This window comes from Scyliorhinus torazame, chromosome 7, assembly GCF_047496885.1.
Source record: "Scyliorhinus torazame isolate Kashiwa2021f chromosome 7, sScyTor2.1, whole genome shotgun sequence".
NCBI classification, from domain to species: Eukaryota; Metazoa; Chordata; class Chondrichthyes; order Carcharhiniformes; family Scyliorhinidae; genus Scyliorhinus; species Scyliorhinus torazame.
The window spans coordinates 228,353,295-228,376,564 of NC_092713.1; positions in this window are offsets into that span (position 1 = coordinate 228,353,295).

Sequence of the window (23,270 nt, forward strand, 5' to 3'; positions counted from 1 at the left end):
CCTGAAGATTATTTCACAATTATGCATTTAAAAGCTAGTTTGAAAATAATTGCAGTGAATACTGGGGGACTGTTTCATTGTTCCCCTTATAAAATGAATTTGAATATATTAAAACTGTCTGAGTCATGTAATGATATGTATATAGTCAGTTTAGTAAAGGGTTAATAATTACATCTCTGTGAAAATCAAACACGAGAAGGCATTACTACTTCTCTGTATTTAAGACAGCCTCTCAGGGAATTCTGGGAATAGCATAAGGAGAAGCATGGTGAAAGCACAAGAAGAAGCTTAGTGTAGATAGAGATAACACAAGGTTGGATCATAGTGTAGTTAGTGACCAGATATAATATTGAACACGGTTAAACAGATTCAATATCATTTAATTATTATCTGTAGCTCAGTAGAGTTTCGAACTTCATTTAATTAGTAGTGTAATAATAAATTAGTTTTGTTTCAATCTTTTGATTGGTACATTCTTTGTCAACATTCTTTGCTTCAAGCCGTTCTGGAAGAAAGGACAAAGAATACAACATTTTACCAATCATGGTAATATAACAAGCCACTGTTTCTTTTAATCATGGTTTAGTACAATGATTGGGATTGACACTGTGAGGCATGATCAATTTGGCTGGAGACGAAGTTGAATTCAAACTGAGGTTTTATTAGTATCAGATGTGTGGCCTCCTACAGCAGCTGACAAAATGCCTGCGAGCTGGAGGCCACGCATATTTATAACCCGGCTCCTGGGCGGATCTAGCATGCAGGGGCCAAGGTGAACCTGTAGTGCAGGTTCTACCGTACAACCCTTAATATAAGAACACAGTGGTTTACCACATTCACCCCTTGTTAAAATTGAGTCCGGCGGGGGTGGTGGATAACTATATACAATTCGCAATCTTTAATATTTACAGAACAGTTAAAAAAATGTCTCTGGTCATCCGGCGGACCGGTCAGAGGTTCAGCCGGTCCGGCGCATTGATCATCCTCTGAGATCGACGAAGTGGAGCCGGCGATGTTGGTGCTGTCATGATCGAAGTTGACTCCGGGAGCGTGCCGAAATTCTCTTCATCAACGGGGGTGGGCAGGGGGAGGACGGACAGTTCTAGGGGGGGTGATGGGGGCAGTAGAGGAGGGGAGGGTGGCGCCGGGGGCGGCGGGGGTGGTGTGGGGGTGGAACCTGCTGGTGCCAGGTCCCGGAGGGAGACGGTATCCTGGCGGCCGTCGGGGAACGCCACGTAGGCGTACTGTGGGTTTGCGTGGAGCAGGTGCGCCCTTTCCACCAACGGATCCGTCTTGTGGAGCCACACATGTTTACGGAGAAGCACGGTTCCCGGAACTGTGAGCCAAGTTGGAAGCGATACCCCGGATGTGGACTTCCTGGCGAAGGCAAAAAGATGTTCATGTGGTGTACTGTTAGTAGCAGTGCAGAGTAATGAGCGAATGGAATGTAGTGCATCAGGGAGGACCTCTTGCCAGCGGGAGGCCGGGTGATTTCTGGACCGCAGGGCCAGCTGGACAGCCCTCCATACGTCCCATTCTCCCTTTCTACTTGTCCGTTTCCCCGGGGGTTGTGGCTCGTCGTTCTCCTGGAGGTGATACCCCTGCTGAGCAGGAACTGACGTAGCTCATCACTCATGAATGAGGATCCCCTGTCACTGTGGATGTAGGCGGGGAAGCCGAACAGAGTGAAGATAGGATTAAGGGCTTTAATGACGGTGGCAGACGTCATGTCGGGGCATGGGATGGCGAAGGGAAAATGGGAGTATTCATCGATCACACTGAGGAAATACGTGTGTCGGTCGGAGGAGGAGGGGAGGGGGCCTTTGAAATCCACGCTGAGACATTCAAAGGGGCGGAAGGCCTTCACCAGGTGCGCACGGTCCGGCCGGTAGAAGTGCGGCTTGCACTCCGCACAGACCTGGCAGTCCTTGGTGATCGTCCTTACTTCCTCGACGGAGTAGGGCAAATTTTGTGCCTGAATGAAATGGTACAACTGAGTGACCCATGAGTGACAAAGGCTGTCGTGCAGGGTCCTGAGTCGGTCTACCTGTGCGCTGGCACATGTACCTCGGGATAGGGAGTCTGGGGGCTCGTTGAGTTTGCCAGGGCGATACTTAATCTCGTAGCTATAGGTGGAGAGCTCGATTCTCCACTGCAAGATTTTGTCATTTTTGATCTTGCCCCGCTGTGTGTTGTTGAACATGAAGGCAACCAACCGCTGGTCAGTGAGGAGAGTGAATCTCCTGCCAGCCAGGTAATGCCTCCAATGTTGCACAGCCTCAACGATAGCCTGGGCCTCCTTTTCGGAGGCATGGAGGGGGCGGGAAAAAAATGCCATGGGCCTGCCTGCCTGGTTGAGGGTGGCGGCAAGGGCGACATCCGATGCGTCTCTTTAAGACCATAAGACATAGGAGCGGAAGCAGGGCCATTCGGCCCATCGAGTCCACTCCACCATTCAATCATGGCTGATTTCAACTCCATTTACCCGCTCTCTCTCCATTGCCCTTAATTCCTCGAGAAATCAAGAATTTATCAACTTCTGTCTTAAAGACACTCAACGTCCCGGCCTCCACCGCCCTCTGTGACAATGAATTCCACAGACCCACCACTCTCTGGCTGAAGAAATTTCTCCTCATCTCTGTTCTAAAGTGACTCCCTTTTATTCTAAGGGTGTGCCCCCGGGTCCTAGTCTCCCCTGCTAATGGAAACAACTTCCCTACATCCACCCTATCTAAGCCATTCATTATCTTGTAAGTTTCTATTAGATCTCCCCTCAACCTCCTAAACTCCAATGAATATAATCCCAGGATCCTCAGACGTTCATCGTATGTTAGGCCTACCATTCCTGGGATCATCCGTGTGAATCTCCGCTGCACCGCTCCAGTGCCAGTATGTCCTTCCTGAGGTGTGGGGCCCAAAATTGCTCACAGTATTCTAAATGGGGCCTAACTAATGCTTTATAAAGCTTCAGAAGTACATCCCTGCTTTTATATTCCAAGCCTCTTGAGATGAATGACAACATTGCATTTGCTTTCTTAATTACGGACTCAACCTGCAAGTTTACCTTTAGGGAATCCTGGACTAGGACTCCCAAGTCCCTTTGCACTTCAGCATTATGAATTTTGTCACCGTTTAGAAAATAGTCCACGCCTCTATTCTTTTTTCCAAAGTGCAAGACCTCGCACTTGCCCACGTTGAATTTCATCAGCCATTTCTTGGGCCACTCTCCTAAACTGTCTAAATCTTTCTGCAGCCTCCCCACTTCCTCCATACTACCTGCCCCTCCACCTATCTTTGTATCATCGGCAAACTTAGCCAGAATGCCCACAGTCCCGTCATCTAGATTGTTAATATATAAAGAGAACAGCTGTGGCCCCAACACTGAACCCTGCGGGACACCACTCGTCACCGGTTGCCATTCCGAAAAAGAACCTTTTATCCCAACTCTCTGCCTTCTGCCTGACAGCCAATCGTCAATCCATGTTAGTACCTTGCCTCGAATACTGTGGGCCCTTATTTTACTCAGCAATCTCCCGTGAGGCACCTTATCAAAGGCCTTTTGGAAGTCAAGATAGATAACATCCATTGGCTCTCCTTGGTCTAACCTATTTGTTATCTCTTCAAAGAACTCTAACAGGTTTGTCAGGCACGACCTCCCCTTACTAAATCCATGCTGACTTGTCCTAATCCGACCCTGCACTTCCAAGAATTTAGAAATCTCATCCTTAACAATGGATTCTAGAATCTTGCCAACAACGGAGGTTCGGCTAATTGGCCTATAATTTTCCATCTTTTTCCTTGTTCCCTTCTTGAACAGGGGGGTTACAACAGCGATTTTCCAATCCCCTGGGACTTTCCCTGACTCCAGTGACTTTTGAAAGATCATAACTAACGCCTCCACTATTTCTTCAGCTATCTCCTTTAGAACTCTCGGATGTAGCCCATCTGGGCCCGGAGATTTATCAATTTTTAGACCTCTTAGTTTCTCTAGCACTTTCTCCTTTGTGATGGCTACCATATTCAACTCTGCCCCCTGACTCTCCAGAATTGTTGGGATATTACTCATGTCTTCTACTGTGAAGACTGACGCAAAGTACTTATTTAGTTCCTCAGCTATTTCCTTGTCTCCCATCACAAAATTACCAGCGTCATTTTGGAGCGGCCCAATGTCAACTTTTGCCTCCCGTCTGTTTTTAATATATTTAAAGAAACTTTTACTATCATTCCTAATGTTACTGGCTAGCCTACCTTCAAATTTGATCCTCTCTTTCCTTATCTCTCTCTTTGTTATCCTCTGTTTGTTTTTGTAGCCTTCCCAATCTTCTGACTTCCCACTACTCTTTGCCACATTATAGGCTTTCTCTTTTGCTTTGATGCATTCCCTAACTTCCTTTGTCAGCCATGGCTGCCTAATCCCCCCTCTGATAAACTTTCTTTTCTTTGGGATGAACCTCTGTACTGTGTCCTCAATTACTCCCAGAAACTCCGGCCATTGCTGTTCTACTGTCTTTCCCACTAGGCTCTGCTCCCAGTCGATTTTCGTCAGTTCCTCCCTCATGCCTCTGTAGTTACCTTTATTTAACTGTAACACCTTTACATCTGATTCTACCTTCTTTCTTTCAAATTGGAGATTGAATTCGACCATATTATGATCACTGCCTCCTAAGTGCTCCCTTACTTTAAGATCTTTAATCAAGTCTGGCTCATTACATAACACTAAATCCAGAATAGCCTGTCCCCTTGTGGGCTCCATCACAAGCTGTTCCAAAAAGCCCTCCTGTAAACATTCAATGAATTCCCTTTCCTTGGGTTCACTGGCAGTATTATTTACCCAGTCCACCTACATATTAAAGTCCCCAATGATCACTGTGACCTTGCCTTTCTGACATGCACTTTCTATTTCGTGGTGCATTTTGTGCCCCTGGTCCTGACCACTATTAGGAGGCCTGTACATAACTCCCATTATGGTTTTTTTGCCTTTGTGGTTCCTCAACTCTACCCACACAGACTCCACATCATCTGACCCTATGTCGTTTAGTGCTATTGATTTAATTTCATTCCTAATTAACAAGGCAACCCCACCCCCTCTGCCCACCTCTCTGTCTTTTCGATAGGTTGTGAATCCCTGGATGTTTAAATGCCAGTCCTGAACCCCCTGCAACCATGTCTCTGTGATGCCTACCACATCATACTTGCCAGTCACAATCTGGGCCACAAGCTCATCTACCTTGTTCCGTACACTGCGCGCATTTAAGTATAGCACCTTTAATTCTCTATTGACCATCCGTTTTTGTTTTCTTAGTGTGGTGGACCTTGGTTTACTGAGCCTTTCCATACACTGTGTCATATTTTGTGGGATGGGGACAATCGTAACCACTCTTGAGTTTTGTCTGTTCGTGTTTTTTTGTATTCCTAAGCAGCTACGCTCCCCGATGATTACTTCGCCTCTTGGTTCCCTGACTTTCCCTTCCCCCCCAATCTTTAGTTTAAAGTCCTATTGACCACCCTATTTACTCTTTTCGCCAGAACACTGGTCCCAGCTCGGTTCAGGTGGAGACCATCCCAACGGTATAGGTCCGCCCAGTCCCAAAACTGATGCCAGTGTCCCATGAAAAGGAACCCCTCATTCCCACACCACTCTTTCAGCCACGTGTTAACTTCCCTTATTCTTGCCTCCCTATGCCAATTTGCACGTGGCTCGGACAGTAATCCGGAGATTATGACCCTTGAGGACCTGTTTTTTAATTTGAATCCTAGCTCTTTATAATCTCTAAACAGGTCCTCTTTCCTAGACTTGCCTATGTTATTGGTACCGACATGGGCCACAACAACTGGATCCTCCCCCTCCCTCTCCAGTATCCTTTCAAGCCGGTCAGAGATGTCCCCCACCCTAGCACCGGGCAGGCAACATACCATGCGGGACTCTTTATCCTGCTCACAAAGGATACTATCTATCCCCCTGATAATAGAATCCCCTACAACTACAACTTGCCTATTTACTCCCTCCCCTTGAATGGCCTGCTGAACCATGATGCCTTGGTCAGCTGACTCATCCTTCCTGCCACCCTGTTCGCCATCCACACAGGGAGCAAGTGCCTCATACCTGTTGGACAGAGTCAAGGGCTGAGGCTCCTGAGTTCCTGACTGCTGGTTCCCTTTACCTGCCTGACTTGCAGTCACACCCTGCTGTCCCTGGCCACTGGCAGGATTTAAACTACTTACTCTGACAGGCGTTACTGCCTCCTGAAACACAGTGTCCAGGTAAGTCTCCCCCTCCCGGATGTGCCTCAGTGTTTGAAGCTCAGACTCCAGCTCATCAACTCCGAGCCGGAGCTCTTCGAGCAGCCAACGCTTACTGCAGATGTGGTCGCTGCAGCTCGCAATGGGATCTGCCAGCTCCCACATCAAGCAGCTCAAGCACATCACCTGACCAGCCATCACTAATTAATTAATTAGTTTAATTTAAGTTTATGGTGGGGGCAGCTTCAGCCAATCAGACACTACCCTGCACTTTTAACTGAAAAACAGCACAATTAGATTAACCACTTACCTTTCCTGGTTACCTCACTGCACAAAACTACCAAATTCTCACTGTCTGTATCTCTCTCACGCCGGCTGTGTCTCCTTGACCTGCGCAATGCTAATAATATAATATAATAATGCTAATAATAATAATATAATATGGCACTTACCTCACACCAATGGATCTTATTATTAGGTTAGAGGAGGAGGGTGGGTGGGAGACACTACACGTGTAGTGTCTCGGGTTTCCTCTCCACCAGAATTTATTGGTTGGGGGGGGGCTTCCCAGAAGTCCGCGGGTCGAAAAAAATAAAACAGAAAAGAAGTGTTTTTTTAAAGGAAAATCTTACCTCCCAGAGATGCCTTGCGCACCGCTCCCGCCGAAATCCAACGGCCTGCTCCTGTGAAGGTAAGTGTTTTTTAAAGAAAAAAATTACCTCCCAGAAATGCCTTGCGCACCACTCCCGCCGAAATCCAACGGCCTGCTCCTGTGCCTGTTCCTGTGAAGGTGTTTTTTGAAGGAAAAACGTACCTCCCAGAAATGCCTTGCGCACCGCTCCCGCCGAAATCCAACGGCCTGCTCCTGTGAAGGTAAGTGTCTTTTAAAGGAAAAACTTACCTCCCAGAAATGCCTTGCCCACCGCTCCCGCTGAAACCCAACGCTTTCTACTTGGAAAGGAAGTGTTTCGTCTACAGCGAGCATTCCAGCTTTGGCAATATCAGCTCTGATCCGGGCGAAAACCTGTTGGGCCTCAGCCGTCAGGGGGAAATGAGTGGACTGTATGAGTGGGCGGGCCTTGTCCGCATAGTTTGGGACCCACTGAGCGTAATACGAGAAGAACCCCAGGCAGTGTTTGAGGGCCTTGGGACAGTGGGGGAGGGGAAGCTCCATGAGGGGGCACATGCGGTCGGCATCGGGCCCCAGAACACAGTGGTTTACCACACACTGGTTTTGCAAGGAACTTACAAAAAGCTCCAAATTTTCTGTTATATTAGTGTTAGTCATATAAATATACCCATGAGATTTCTTTGGATGTACAGAGTAAATATAATTCTGTAAAAATGGCCATGTTGCCAATCAGTTGGCTGTGCTGAATTGTGTGCTTGCCTGAAGGGACAAATGGCTCAAGGCCAACAAAATGCTTCGCTAAGAGGCTGGCGGAGTTGATGGGGTAGGGTGGAGACTCCTCCCAGTATGAACTGGACCGAGCTCATTGGTCGTTAAGGCCAAAACCGAAAGTAAATGAGCCACCAAGAGCAGTAATTATCTGCTTCCATAAACACCGCATGAAGGAGAAGGTGTTAAGCTGGGCGAAGCAGAAGCGGAGGTGCAGTGGGATGGTGCTAGAGTTCGGATTTACCAGGACTTGACGGTGAATTTGGCGACGAGACGAGCGGCGTTCAGTCGAGTGAAGGCGGCACTGTACAACAAGGGGCTGCGATTTGGTATGGTATACCCGGCAAAGCTGAGGGTGACGTACAACGCCAAAGATTTTTATTTTGAAACGGTGGCGGCGGCTGAGGCATACATGAAGGCAGAAGGCTTGGGACAGAAGTGAGGAGTGCAGCTGGAAGAGAGATCGTGAACTGTGATTGGGAATCTGGAAAACGTATAAATGTTATAACTTTCTTTTCATTGACCTATATTGTAACTTACTTGACTTCACATTGTTATAGAGTTTAAGTTTTGTTTGGTTTTATTGGCATTTTTGTTCCTTTTTTTGTTGCAACGGTTATATAGAACAAAGAACAGTACAGCACAGAACAGGCCCTTTGGCCCTTGATGTTGTGCCGAGCATTGTCCGAAACCAAGGTCAAGCTATCCCACTCCCTGTCATTCTGGTGTTCTCCATGTACCTATCCAATAACCGCTTGAAAGTTCCTAAAGTGTCCGACTCCACTATCACAGCAGGCAGTCCATTCCACACCCTAACCACTCTCTGAGTAAAGAACTTACCTCGGACATCCCTCCTATATCTCCCACCCTGAACCTTATAGTTATGCCCCCTTGTAACATCTACATCCACCCGAGGAAATAGTCTCTGACCGTCCACTCTATCTATCCCCCTCATCATCTTATAAACCTCTATTAAGTCACCTCTCATCCTCCTCCGCTCCAAAGAGAAAAGCCCGAGCTCCCTCAACCTTTCCTCATAAGACCTATCCTGCAAACCAGGCAGCATTCTGGTAAATCTCCTTTGCACCCTTTCCAATGCTTCCTATAGTGAGGTGACCAGAACTGCACACAATACTCCAAATGTGATCTCACCAGGGTCATGTACAGTTGCAGCATAACCCCGAGGCTCTTAAACTCAAGCCCCCTGTTAATAAACGTTAACACACTATGGGCCTTCTTCACAGCCCTATCCACTTGAGTGGCAACCTTCAGAGATCTGTGGACATGAACCCCAAGGTCTCTCTGTTCCTCCACATTCCTCAGAACCCTGCCGTTGACCCTGTAATCCGCATTCAAATTTTTTATACCAAAATGAATCACCTCGCACTTATCAGGGTTAAACTCCACCTGCCATTTTTTGGCCCAGCTCTGCATCCTATCAATGTCTCTTTGTAGCCTACAACAACACTCCACCTCGTCCACTACTCCACCAATCTTGGTGTCATCAGCGAATGTACTGACCCACCCTTCAGCCTCCTCCTCCAGTCATTGATAAAAATCACAAATAGCAGAGGACCCAGTACTGATCCCTGTGGTACACCGCTGGTAACTGGTCTCCAGTCTGAAAATTTTCCACCCACCACCACCCTCTGTCTTCTATGTGATAGCCAGTTACTTATCCAATTGGCCAAATTTCCCTCTATCCCACACCTCCTTACTTTCTTCATAAGCCGGCCATGGGGAACCTTATCAAACGCCTTACTAAAATCCATGTATACGACATCAACTTCTCTACCTTCATCTACACACTTAGTTACCTCCTCAAAGAATTTAATCAAATTTGCGAGGCAAGACTTACCCTTCACGAATCCGTGTTGACTATCCCGGATTAAGCTACATCTTTCCAAATGGTCATAAATCCTATCCTTCAGGACATTTTCCATTAACTTACCGACCACCGAAGTAAGACTAACCAGTCTATAATTACCAGGGTCATTGCTATTCCCTTTCTTAAACAGAGGAACAACATTCACCACTCTCCAGTCCTCTGGCACTATCCCCGTGGACAGTGAGGACCCAAAGATCAAAGCCAAAGGCTCTGCAATCTCATCCCTTGCCTCCCAAACAATCCTTGGATATATCTAACAGGCCCAGGGGACTTGTCAACCCAAAGGTTTTTCAAAATTGCTAATACATCCTTCCTCAGAACATCTACCTCCTCCAGCCCACCTGCCTGTATCACACTCTCATCCTCAATAACATGGTCCCTCTCCTTGGTGAACACTGAAGAAAAGTATTCATTCAACGCCTCTTCTATTTCTTCTGACTACACGCACAAGTTCCCACTACTGTCCTTGACAGGCCCTAATCTCACCCTGGTCATTCTTTTATTTCTCACATCAGAGTAAAAAACCTTGGGGTTTTCCTTGATCTGACCCGCCAAGGACTTCTCATGCCCCCTCCTAGCTCTCCTAAGCCCTTTTTTTAGCTCATTCCTTGCTACCTTGTAACTCTCAAGCGACCCAACTGAACCTTGTTTTCTCATCCTTACATACACTTCCTTTTTCCTCTTTGCAAGACATTCAACCTCTTTTGTGAACCATGGTTCCCTCACACGGCCATTTCCTCCCTGCCTGACAGGGACATACCTATCAAGGAAACGCAACATTTCTTCCTTGAACAAGCTCCACTTTTCATTTGTGCCTTTCCCTGACAGTTTCTGTTCCCATCTTATGTTCCCTAATTCTTGCCTAATCGCATCATAATTACCCCTCCCCCAATTATAAACCTTGCCCTGCCGTATGGCCCTATCCCTCTCCATTGCAATAGTGAAAGACACCGAATTGTGGTCACTATCTCCAAAGTGCTTTCCCACAATCAAATCTAACACTTGGCCCGGTTCATTACCCAGTACCAAATCCAATGTGGCCCCCCACTCCTGTCGGCCTATCCACATATTGTGTCAGGAAACCCTCCTGCACACACTGTACAAAAACTGCCCCATCGGAAATGTTCGACCTATAGAGGTTCCAATCAATACTTGGAAAGTTAAAGTCACCCATAACAACTACCCTGAGACCACCACACCTATCCATAATCTGTTATGCAATTTCTTCCTCCACATCTCTATTACTATTTGGGGGCCGAGAAAACTCCTAACAACGTGACCGCTCCTTTCCTATTTCTAACTTTGGCCCATATTACCTCAGTAGGCAGATCCCCTTCGAGGTGCCTTTCTGCAGCCGTTAAACTATCCTTGATTAACAATGCTACTCCTCCACCTCTTTTACAACCCTCCGTACTCTTACTGAAACATCTATACCCCGGAACTTCCAACAACCATTCCTGTCCCTGTTCTAACCATGTCTCCGTAATGGCCACAACATCGTAGTCCCAAATACCAATCCACGTTCCAAGTTCACCTACCTTATTCCGGATGCTCCTTGCATTGAAGTAGACACATTTCAACCCACCTTTCTGTCTGCCGGTACACTCCTGCGACTTTGATACCCTCCTCAGTACCTCACTACTCTCAACACTGGCTTCTGGACTACAGCTCGTTTTCCTATCCCCCTGACAAATTAGTTTAAAACCCCCCCCGAAGAGACGTAGCAAATTTCCCTCCCAGGACATTGGTGCCCCTCTGGTTCAGGTGCAAACCGTCCTGTTTGTACAGGTCCCACCTTCCCCAGAATGTTCTCCAATTATCCACGTAACTGAAACTCTCCCTCCTACACCATTCCTGCAGCCACGTGTTTATCTGCAATCTCTCCCTGGTCCTCACCTCGCTAGCACGTGGCACCGGCAACAAACCAGAGATGACAACATGGTTTGTCCTGGCTCTCAGCTTCCACGCTAGCTCCCTAAATTCCTGTTTTAAATCCCCGTCCCTTCTCTTACCTATGACGTTGGTACCGATGTGTACCACGCCTTGTGACTGTTCCCCCTCCCCCTTAAGGATTCTGAAAACACGGTCCGAGACGTCACGGACCCTGGCACCCGGGAGGCAACATACCATCCATGAGTCTCTTTTGTTGCCACAGAACCGTCTATCTGTCCCTCTAACTATCGAGGCCTCAATAACTATTGCTCACCCGCTCTCCCTCCTTCCCTTCTGAGCCACAGGGATGCACTCAGTGCTGGAGATCCGTTCACCATGGCTTACCTCTGGTAGGTTATACCCCTCAACAGTATCCAAAGCGGTATACTTGTTACTGAGGGTAACAACCACAGAGGATCCCTGCACTGACTGCTTCCTCCCAGCCCCTCTGACCGTCACCCATCTATCTTTGATTCTTCGGAGTAACTACATCCCTGAAGCTACTATCTATGACCATCTCTGCCTCCCGAATGATCCAAAGTTCATCCAGCTCCAGCTCCAGTTCCCTAACGCAGTTTCTGAGGAGCTGGAGATGGGTGCACTTCCCACAGGTGAAATCAGCAGGGACACTGACGGCATCCCTCACCTCAAACATTCTGCAGGAGGAACATTGCACTGCCTTCCCTGCCATCCCTTCGAGATAAAACAAGAAAAAGAAAGAAAGAGCTTACCTGTTATTCACTCTACCCCTTAGGTTAGAGGAGGTGGAAGGGTGGGGGACACTACAAGTGTAATGTCTAGGGTTTAGGAACTGCCCAACGTAAATACAGGTAAAAATAAAACATTTAACCAGCAACCACTGCGCCCCGCATGAGAACAGCCATCAGCTGTTATGGGCCGGCGCAAACAATTTAAATCTTTACTACTTACCCAGCAGTCACTCTGTCCTCACTCCGACCGGATTCAGCTGGAAACTCCCAACAGTAAGGTTTTAAAAAATGTACTCCCCTGCTCAGCAAGCATCGCTTAGCAACCACTGCGCCCCGCACGGGAACACCTCAGGGATATGTTATTTCATCGAATTACATGGGTTAGATTGTTTTCTTTTACTTCTGGGACTGGGTGGAAGGGGATGGTATGCCTTTAGGTGTGTGTGGGGGGGGGGGGGGGTGGCACCCGTGCTAGCTAACTAAAGTCGGCTAGTGAACGGAGGTGAGGTGAGAGGAGGATTGCGGACATTGGAGCCTGGTTAGCAGGTTTTGGTGGGCCTACGAGACGAGCAAGATGGGGGGGGGGGAGAGGATCAATACTGGGTGAGAATTTTTCTAGGGGAAGTGCAGGGGGGGATTCTAGGGAGGGGATCGGTGTTAACAATGGATAGAAGCGGGTCAGGCTCATGGGGCAGGGCCCGGTGATATGATGATGGTGGATAAGAACGGGGAGGTGAGAGAACCCCAATTAGGATCGTCACATGGAACGTGAGGGGGTTGGGAGGTCCAGTCAAGAGGTCAAGGGTGCTTGCGCATCTTAAAAGTTTGAAGGCCAATGTAGCAATGCTGCAGGAGACTCATTTGAGGGTGAAGGATCAGATGAGGCTTAAAAAGGGCTGGGTTAGTCAGGTGTTTCACTCTGGATTTGACGGAAGGGCTCGAGGGGTAGCGGTAATGATCAACAAAAGGGTACGGTTCCAGATGGAGAAGATGGTTGCAGGTCAGGGGGGTAGGTATGTGAAATTGTGACAGGGGCACTGGAGGGGAGGCTAGTGGCACTGGTAAGCTTATATGGGCCCAATTGGGATGATGTGGGATTCGCGAAGAAGGTGTGTGGGGCCATCCCCGACTTGGACTCACACGAACTGACAGTGGGGGGGACTGGAACTTGGTGCAGGAGCCAAGGTTATACAGATCACGGGCGCATTCGCTGGTCCCATCCGGGAGGGGGGGGGGGGTGGTGGAGGGGGGGGGGCGGCGGCGGCGAAGGCATTGGCTGGGCTAATGGTGGAAATAGGAGGGGTACACTCTTGGAGGTTTCTACACCAAAGGGAGTGGGAGTACTCGTCTTTCTCAGCGATCCATAAGGGGTACTCACGGATTGACTTTTTCATGGTGGGGAAGGCGCTGCTGGCTGGGGTAAATGAGTTGGAGTACTCGGCAATTGCGATATCAGATCATACTCCGCATTGGGTGGATATGGTACTGGAGAAGGGGGTGGTACAGAGACGAGGGTGGAAATTAGATGTGGGACTGTTGGGGGACCGAGGGTTCTGTGACAAAATTGAAAAAGTAATCAAGGAATATGTAGTTTTCAACTGTACGGGTGAGGTGTCGAAGGTGGTTGTCTGGGAGGTTCCAAATGTGGTGGTGAGGGGTGAGGTCATCTCGTTCATGGCTAGGCTAGATAAAGAGGAGAGGTTGGAGCGTCAGAGGGTAATAGATGAGATGCTGGAGGTAGATAGGAAGTATGCAGAAGATGGGGACCCAGCAAAGTTGGAAAAGAGGAAGGAACTACAGGTGAGCTTTGACCGACTATCTACCAGGAAGGCGGTACGCCAATTGAGGCGAGCAAGGGCTGCAGTTTACGAGCATGGAGAGAAGGCTCCATATTGGGGGGTCAGCTCCGGAGGGAGGCTGCGGCAAGGGAAATTGTCCAGGTGCGGGACAGGGCAGGGAAGTTGGTGGTAGCTCCAGATCAGATCTTTAAGGAATTCTATGAGAGGTTGTACAGGTCAGAGCCACCTGGGGGAGGCCGGGAGATGCAAGAATTTCTAGATGGGCTGGAGTACCCGAGGTTAGGGGAGGGGGACAGGGCTACATTGGAGGGGGTGATAGTGGAGCAGGAGATAAAAGATGCAATTGGGAGGATGCAGTCGGGGAAGGTGGCAGGGCCTCCTGGGTTTCCGGTGGAATATTATAAAATATTTGAAGATAAGCTGGTATCGCTCTTGGTGGGGATGTTTGAGGAGGCGATAGGGAAGGGGCTGTTACCACAAACTTTGGGGCAGACATCGATTTCCCTGTTACTTAAAAGAGATAAGGATCTGACAGAGTGTGCGTCGTACAGGCCCATATCGCTTTTAAACGTGGACGCAAAGATATTGGCGACGGTACTGGATGGTAGGCTGGAGGAGTGCCTCCCGAAGGTGATAGGTGAAGAAAAGACGGGGTTTGCGAGAGGAAGGCAGTTCTTTTTGAACATTAGGAGGATATTGAACGTGGTTATGGCATCGGCGGAGGGGAAGGAAACAGGTGGTTGTGGCATGAGATGCCGAGAAAGCGTTTGACCAGGTAGAATGGGGGTACTTGATGGCAGTTCTGGAGCGGTTTGGGATTGGACCAAGATTTGAGGACTGGGTAAAGCTACTGCATAAGGAGCTGAGAGCGAGTGTCCACACAAATAACATCAGCTCGGAATACTTTTCTCTCCATCGTGGGACTAGGCAGGGATGTCCTAGGTCCCCCCTGTTGTTTGCACTCGCGATTGAGCCGTTGGCCATTGCGTTAAGAGGTTCGGGGGTATGAAGAGGGATAGTGCGGGGGGGGGGATAGAGCATTGGGTGTTCTTATATGCCGATAACTTGTTATTATACGTGTCGGAACTGAGTGTGTCAATAGGGAGAATACTGGAGCTGCTTCAGGTGTTTGGGTCTTTAGACACATGCAGGTTTGAGACTTTGCCAGGAAGAAGATACAGAGCTTCCCGGTAGAGCCGACCTCCACATTGCTGGAGGAGGTGCTGACGACAGATGGACTGGGGAAGGGGGTAGTGTCGGCGGTTTACGGGGCTATTTTGGGAGAGTGGAAGACACCGCTGGTTAGGATCAAGGCAAAGTGGAAGGAAGAGTATGGAGGAGAGGTTCTGGTGTGAGGTGCTCCGGAGGGTGAACGCCTCCAACTCATGCGCGAGGTTGGTGTTGATACAGCTGAAGGTGGTATATAGTGCACATCTCACAAGGGCGTGGATGAGCTGGCTCTTTGAGGGGGTAGAAGATGTGTATGAACGTTGTGGGGGGCGGGGGCGGGGGGGGGGGGGTGGGGCGCAAACCACATTCATATGTTTTGGTCCTGTCCAAACCTAGAGGATTACTGGAAGGAGATATTTTGGGTAATCTCTAAAGTGGTGCACGTGAAACTGGACCCGGGCCCTCGGGAGGCCATATTCGGGGTGTCAGACCAGCCGGGGTTGGAAACAGGTGCGGAGGCAGATGTTGTAGCCTTTGCCTCGTTGATCGCCCGAAGATGGATCCTGTTGGGATGGGGATCAATCTCTCCACCCTGTGCCCTGGAGTGGCGGGGGGACCTGCTGGAATTCCTGACTCTTGAGAAGGTCAAATGTGAACTGAGGGGAAGGATGGAGGGGTCTACAATTCATGGGCGTTATTCATTATGCACTTTCGAGAATTGGATTACAACAAACATTAGGGGCTGGTTGGGAGAGTTGGGGGGAGGGGGGCTGTATGTGTTAATGGTGACTATGGGTGATTCCTGATTCCTTTTTGTTATTTGTTTATGTTAACATGCAGGCTAATGTTTGGGGGTTTGATGGGAGGATGGGATTGTTGTTATTGATATGGTGATTGGCATTGCATTCGTTACTGATTATTGTTTATTGTTGGTGGGTGTAAATTTGGAAGAAAATGTGAAAAAGGAGGAGAATAAAAATATTTATTAAAAAAACGATTTGTCAGACGCAGGAGCTAGCAGCACAGCATTCTGAAATGTTTCTCAGTAATGGCGGCATCTTCATGAAGGAGGAAATTCTGGTTGTCGCCCTTTTTCCAAAAAGGTGGGAAGCTTCAAAAGAAAGGCAGGAAAGTTCCTGCAGCTCATCGCACACCAACAAACAGGTTAAAGATCAGGATGAAGTATTCCTGTGGAAAAGATGTGGTCAAATTAAGGCAGGGTCCAGCGTTTTGACAAGTTTTATTCCAAGTGCAAAGGAAAAAATTACTTTGCTCCGAATTGTTACTCGAAGCTCAACCCAGGCCAGTCAGCACAGTGGAAGACAGTCTCCATTGATGAAACATCATTGTTTGTTGGAGTTATAACACAGAATAATACATTTTTGCAGACATCAAAAAATGCACCTGCACTTAAAATATGCAACCTGATACTCCATTTAAAATAAATGAGGATGATGAGGACAAATGGCTACTCTTGAAGTGTACAGTTGTCCGATTGAAATTAGACACTGGTGCCCAAACCAATGTAATCAACATGACTGATGGATAAAATTTAAAAATTCAGTCAATTAGAAGAAATCACAAAATATCTCTGAGCAATTATAATGGTTCAAGCATTAAATGTTATGGTGCTTGTGACCTGAGTGTGGTGGTGAAGAACAGTTTATTACACCCCATTCTACATTTTATGTGTGGGCTTGGATTTATTATTAGGTGATCAATCCTGTGAAGAATTTGGTCTAGTGCAGTTGGTATATGTCATTCACAACGGATTGGACCAACAGTCCAATGATTCTGAGAGCGTTATCAGTAATTTCAGCGATGTGTTCACAGGTTTTGATGCAGTACCATTCACCTACAAGATACAACTCAAAGAGGATGCAAAACCTGTGATACAGGCACCCAAAAGAGTTCCTGCACCTCTTCGGAATCATCTCAAAAAGGAGCTTGACTCTGAATAATAATCAGAAAAATAGAAGAACCTATCGACTGGGTAAATTCCATGGTTTGTATAAAGAAAAAGAATGGCCATATGCAGATGCATGGATCCTAAAGATCTCAATAAGAATATCAAAAGAGAAGATTACCAAATACCAAAACATGAGGAAATCACATCTGAGACGACTGATGCACAATTCTTTATAAAACTTGACGCATCTCAGGGTTTCTGGCAACTAAAGCGAGAGGAACAAAGTACAAAATACTGCACTTTCAAGACAACATTTGGATGTTTTCTGAGAATACTGTTTGGTATATTTCAACATCAGGAATTTTTCACCGTGCCATGGAGCAAATAATCAAAGGCATCAAAGGTGTACGTGTGTACGTGAATGGTATCATCGTGTGGGGCTCAACCATAGAAGAGCACAATACGAGGTTGCTTAAAGTTCTAACGAGCGTCAGGAGAAATGGGCTCAAGCTCAACAAGCAAAAGTGCCAATTTGGAGTAATTGAAGTCACATTCCTCGGTGACAAGCTCTCCTCGCATGGCATTGAACCTGACAAGGACAGAATCCAAGTCATTCTCAACATGCAAAAACCACACTACAAGAAAGCCATCTTAAGAGTGATGGGTGTAATCAATTTTATTGGGAAATTCATTCCAAACCTGTCAGCAAAAAACACATATCTACTCGATCTCCTGCACAAGACAACAAATTTCACTTGGACTGAGCAACATGAGCAAGAGTGGAAGATGCTCAAGACTTCACGAACGAACACTCCAGTTTTCACATTTTATGACCCATCCGAGCAGTTTAAAGTGTCAACAGATGTGTACAAACTTGGTCTGGGAGCTGTTCTTCTGCAACTCGAGCATAACAATTGGAAACCAGTCGCGTATGCATCACAATCCATAACGACAACAGAGCAGAGGCATGCTTAAATCGAAAAAGAATATCTGGGTTTAATTGTAGGCTTGGATAAATTCCACGACTATGTCTATGGGCTTCCAACTTTCACAGTTCAGACAGATCATCGTTCTTTGGTTAATACCATCAAAACAAAATCTCATCCAGGTGTCTCCCCGCATTCAGAGGTTGATGATGCAGTTCCAACTCTCATCTACACGCCAAATGCTTGTTTTTTGCAGATGCATTATTGACAGTGCCAATGCAAAGTATTGGCGGTGAGATTTCTGAAGATGTAGATCTGCATGTCAATCTTATACCAACACTACTACCAGTATCAGATGTGAAACTACGTGAGATGCAAGAAGAGACAAGAGGCATCAAACTCGTCATGAGGTGATGAGGAACATCAACTCACACTGGCCCAATGTATGGAGATCTACAATATAAAATTGGACCACAGTATAATTAATGGAGTGATACTTCGTTTGAACACTTATAGTCATACCACATTCTCTTTGCAAGGATGTACTAAAGAGGAGACACGAAGGACATCTTGGGATTGAAAAATGTAAACGGAGAGCTCATGACTCTATTTACTGGCCAGGTAGAAACCAGGATAGTGACAGGATGGTCAGTTGTGACACATGCCAGACGCATCGTTGCAAGCAAACAGGAGAACCCATGCAAATACCTGATTTACCCACGGCACCGTAGCAGAAAGTAGCTATTGACCTCTTTCACCTACGAAGGAAAGATTTTTTAATGATCATAGACTATTTTTCAAACTATTCCGAAATGGCTTTACTCCAAGCATAACGGCAAGCAGTGCAATACAGCATAACATGTCCATTTTTGCTAGACTTGGAATTCTGCAAGTCATCATGTTGTTTTAGCTGTAAAGAGTGGCAACACATCGCAGTCACATATGATTTCAATCATGTCACGTTGAGTCCGTTGTACCTTCAAGCCAATGGAAAATCTAAAAAAGGTGTACATATTGTCAAGCAAATGTTGAAGGAAGTAATGGACAGCCAATCTGATCCATATCTCACACATCTGAGTTACAGAGCATCACCATTGTCACATGGTAGATCGCCAGCAGAGTTACTTATGAATCGAAGGTTGCGGACCACACTTCTATACTTGGCAAAAAAGGAGGAGAATGCAGTGATACTGCAAGAAATGCAAAACATTAAAGAGAAACAAAAGCAGTTATATTATAGAGTGTCAAGAACTTTACCATCTCTGAGTAGTGATGACATTGTGAGAGTGGAAGATTCAGGCAATTCGTCGAAAAAAGCCATTGTACTTGACGAAGTAGCACCTTGTTCCTACAATGTACTGACAGAGGATGGGTTGCTTTTAAGAAATTGTCGCGCACTCTTGAAAACCAGGGAAGACTTTCACAACAATGCGATGGATGACAAATCTACATCAGAATCAACGTCAGCTGCAGTGTCAGATAGTTCAGCAGTTCCTGAGCATGAGAATGTCATGGAGAACATTGAATCTACAAGTTTTGAGCAGCAAGGACAAACTTTGAAAAGATCAACCAGAGTAAGAAGAAAACCTGGTTGACTCAATTTGTAGATTTGGACTATTTGTACATAGTATGCTTGCTGTACTTGTGTATATATGTGTCTATATATGTATATTTGTTGGACCAGTTTAAAATTTTTTTTTTTAAATACTGTTGGACTCAGAGGTTTGTGATGCCACATGTAAATATACTGATGATAATATATTAATTTATTCTTTCAAAAGAAAGGGGATGTAGTGATGCCATGATTGTTTTGTAATTCACTGACTGACCACTAGGAGTCTCACTTGTATATTAATGAACGTAAAGTCAGCTGACCAGACACTGATAGGAGGAAGTAAAAGAGAGAGCTTGCATGTGCATGATTTTGCTGTTGTTCATCTGTTGCCTTGTGTCTAGTTTACCCCAGTTAACATAAATAAATCGTTTATAAATTTAACCACAAATGTTCTTGTAATAAAGCAGGCCACCCAACAAGAATATTACAAAAATAACTTTCAAAAGTCGTTTGACAAAATGACACATCATAGAATTGTTACCAAAATTAAAGCTCAGGGATTGTAGGGACTGTGATAGTGAGGATTCAAAATTGGCAAAGGGACAGAAAGCAGGGGGTAATGATGAACTGTTGTTTATTTCAGACAGAGGGAAGTACACAGTGGTGTTCCTCAAAAGTCAACATCAGGATTATTTCTGATCAGAATATAGGGAGTTCTGACGAACTCAAAGGTAATGATCTTAGTATTATTACCAGTGCCACGTGCTAGTCAGAGTAGAAATGGCAAGATGTATCTGATGAATATGTGGCTGAAGAGGTGGTGTGGGTGAGAGGGTTTCAGATTCCTGGGGCATTGGGACCAGTTCTGAGGGAGGTGGGACCTGTACATACTGGATGGGTTACACCTGGGCAGTGTGGTGATATGCCTTTAAGCAATATTATACATCGCTGGTGGTGCGACCTCCAACCAGTAGGTGGCAGTACAGACGCACCATGCGGTCTCAAGACAGTGGTCATGTGACAAGGTGCTCAGATATAAGTGGGTGCACATCCGTTGATTGCTAGATGGTTATAAGACGTACAAGAGGATAGATGTGCACTAGTTCCAGGGGAGTACAAAGAAACTCCATGATAACTTGTTCTGTAACAGATCATTATCTTACCACGTTTGATTTAATAAAGGTCCTGGTTTGGACAAGTCACAAGTCATTTGGTAAATTCCTTGCTCGACAACAAACACCAAACACAATAGCCAGGACAAGGACTGATGTCCTTGGGGGGAGGGGAGGTGGCACTTGCTGGAGCAGATGGGGAGTATTAAACGAATATGGCAGGGGGATGGAAACCTATGTAAGGATTCAGAGAAGGAAGAATCAAGAACAAGGGAAAAAGATAGAAAGGAGAATAAGAAAAGTAATAGGCAGAGAAACCAAGGTCCAATATCAGATAATGACACTGTAAAAAATATTAAGGACCAGTCAAGGAACGTTAAAAGTTCGAGCCTTAAAGTTTTATATATGAATGCTCAGAGCATTTGAAATAAAATGGATGAATTAGTTGCACAGTTGGATGTAAAGAGGTATAGTAAAGTTAGATTACGGAGACATGGCTCCAAGGTGATAAAGGATGGGAACTAAACATTGGGGCTATTCAGTTTTTAGGAAGGACAGACAGAAAGGAAAAGGTGGTGGAGTTGCTCTGTTGATTAAACAAATTATTGATAGATTATTGAGGAAAAATATTAGCAGAGACGATGTGGAATCTGAATGGGTTGAGTTAAGACACGTGGGTCAAAAAACATTTGTTGGGGTGACGTAAAGACCACCAAACTGCAGTGGTAGTGTTGGGAATAGCATTAGACAGGAAATCAGAGGTGCATGTGATAAAGGTACATCTCTGATTACGGTGACTTTAATCTGTATATAGATTGGGTAAGTCAAATTCATCACAGTACAATAGAGGAGGAATTTCTGGAGTGTATACGTGTGGTTTTCTGGACCAGTTTGTTGAGGAACCAACAAGGGAACAGGTCATTTTGGACTGGGTGTTTAATAAGAAAGGATTACTTGGCAATCGAGTTGTGAGAGAACCCTTGGGTATGAGTGACTATAACATTCTAGAATTCTTCATCATGGTGGATAGTGAGGTAGTTGATTCTAAGACTAGGGTCCTGGGAGCATGGGGGGAATGGGGACTGTATGTGTTAATGGTGTCTATGGGTGATTCCTGATTCCGTTTTGTTGTTTGTTTATGTTAACATGCGGGCTGCTGTTTGGGGGTTTGGTGGGAGGATGGGATTGGTGTTATTGATATGGTGATTGACATTGCATTCGTTATTGATTATCCTTTATTGTTGGTAGGTGTAAATTTGAGAGAAAATGTGAAAAAGGAGGAGAATAAAATTATTTTTAACAAAAGGTAACTGTGATGGTATGAGACATGAGTTGGCTTTGTTGGACTGGGAAACTTTACTGAAGGGAAGGACAGTGGACAGGCAATGGCAGGCATTCAAGCAACAAATGGGTGAACTCCAAAAGTTGTTTATTTCTATTTGGCGCAGGAGTAGAAAGGGATCTGTGACCAAACAATGGCTTACAAGGGAAATGAGATATGGTATTAGATTCAAAGAAGAGGCATACAAATTAGCAAGAAAAATCAATAGACCAGAGGATTGGGAACAGTTTAAAATTCAGCAAAGGCATCCCTAGGGATTGATCACAAATGTGAAAATACAATATGAAAGTAAACCAGCGGGGAACATAAGAACTGACTAAAAGTTTCTAGAGGTATGTAAAGAGAAAAGATTGATAAACGTGTACTTTGTTTCTGTGTTCAGAAAGGAAGACATGAATAATGTACCGGAAGTTCTGAGAAACACAAGTTTTAGTGAGGAACTGAAGCAAGTTAGCATTAGTAGAGAAATAGTCTTATGGAAATTAATGGGATTGAAGGCGGATAAATCTTCAGGCCTGATAATCTTCATTCCAGAGTATTTAAGGAAAAGGTTCCAGAAATAGTAAATCCAAGATTGGTAATTTTCCAAAATTCTTTGGACTCTGGAATTGTTCCTACAGATTTGAGGGTAGCTGATATAGCCCCGCTATTCAAAGAGGGAGATAGATAGAAAACAGGGAGCTGTAGATCAGTGAGCCTAACATCGGCCGTAGGGAAGTTACTAGCATCCATTATCAAGGATCTCACAGCACAGCATTTGGAAAGCAATGGAATATTCAGAGCACGTCAGCATAGATTTATGAAAGGGAAATCATGTTTGACAAACTGACTGGAATTCTTTGAAGATTTAACTAGTAGAGTTGACCAGGGAAAGCTGGTGGATATGGTTTATTTAGCATTTCAGAAGGTTTTCAACAAGGTCTTATATAGCAGATTACTATGTAAATTTAAAGCGCATGGGTTTGCAGGTAGTGTCTTGAGATGGATAGGAAGCTGGCTAGCAGACATGAAGCAAAAAGTTGGAATAAATGGGTCTTTTTCGATTGGCAGGCAGTGGCCAGTGGGGTGCAACAGGGATCTGTCCTAGGACTCAACTGTTCACATCATATATTAATGATTTGGGCAAGGAATGGATTCTCCATTCCTCAGACCAAGGGCGGGATTCTCCAATTGCTGATCCCGAAATCGCATTCGACGATTGGGCGGACAATCCTTTAGATTCCAAAATTGGGGGCGGCACCTGTTTTCGGATTCTCCACCCGCTCCAAAACGGTGAACATGCCGCTTG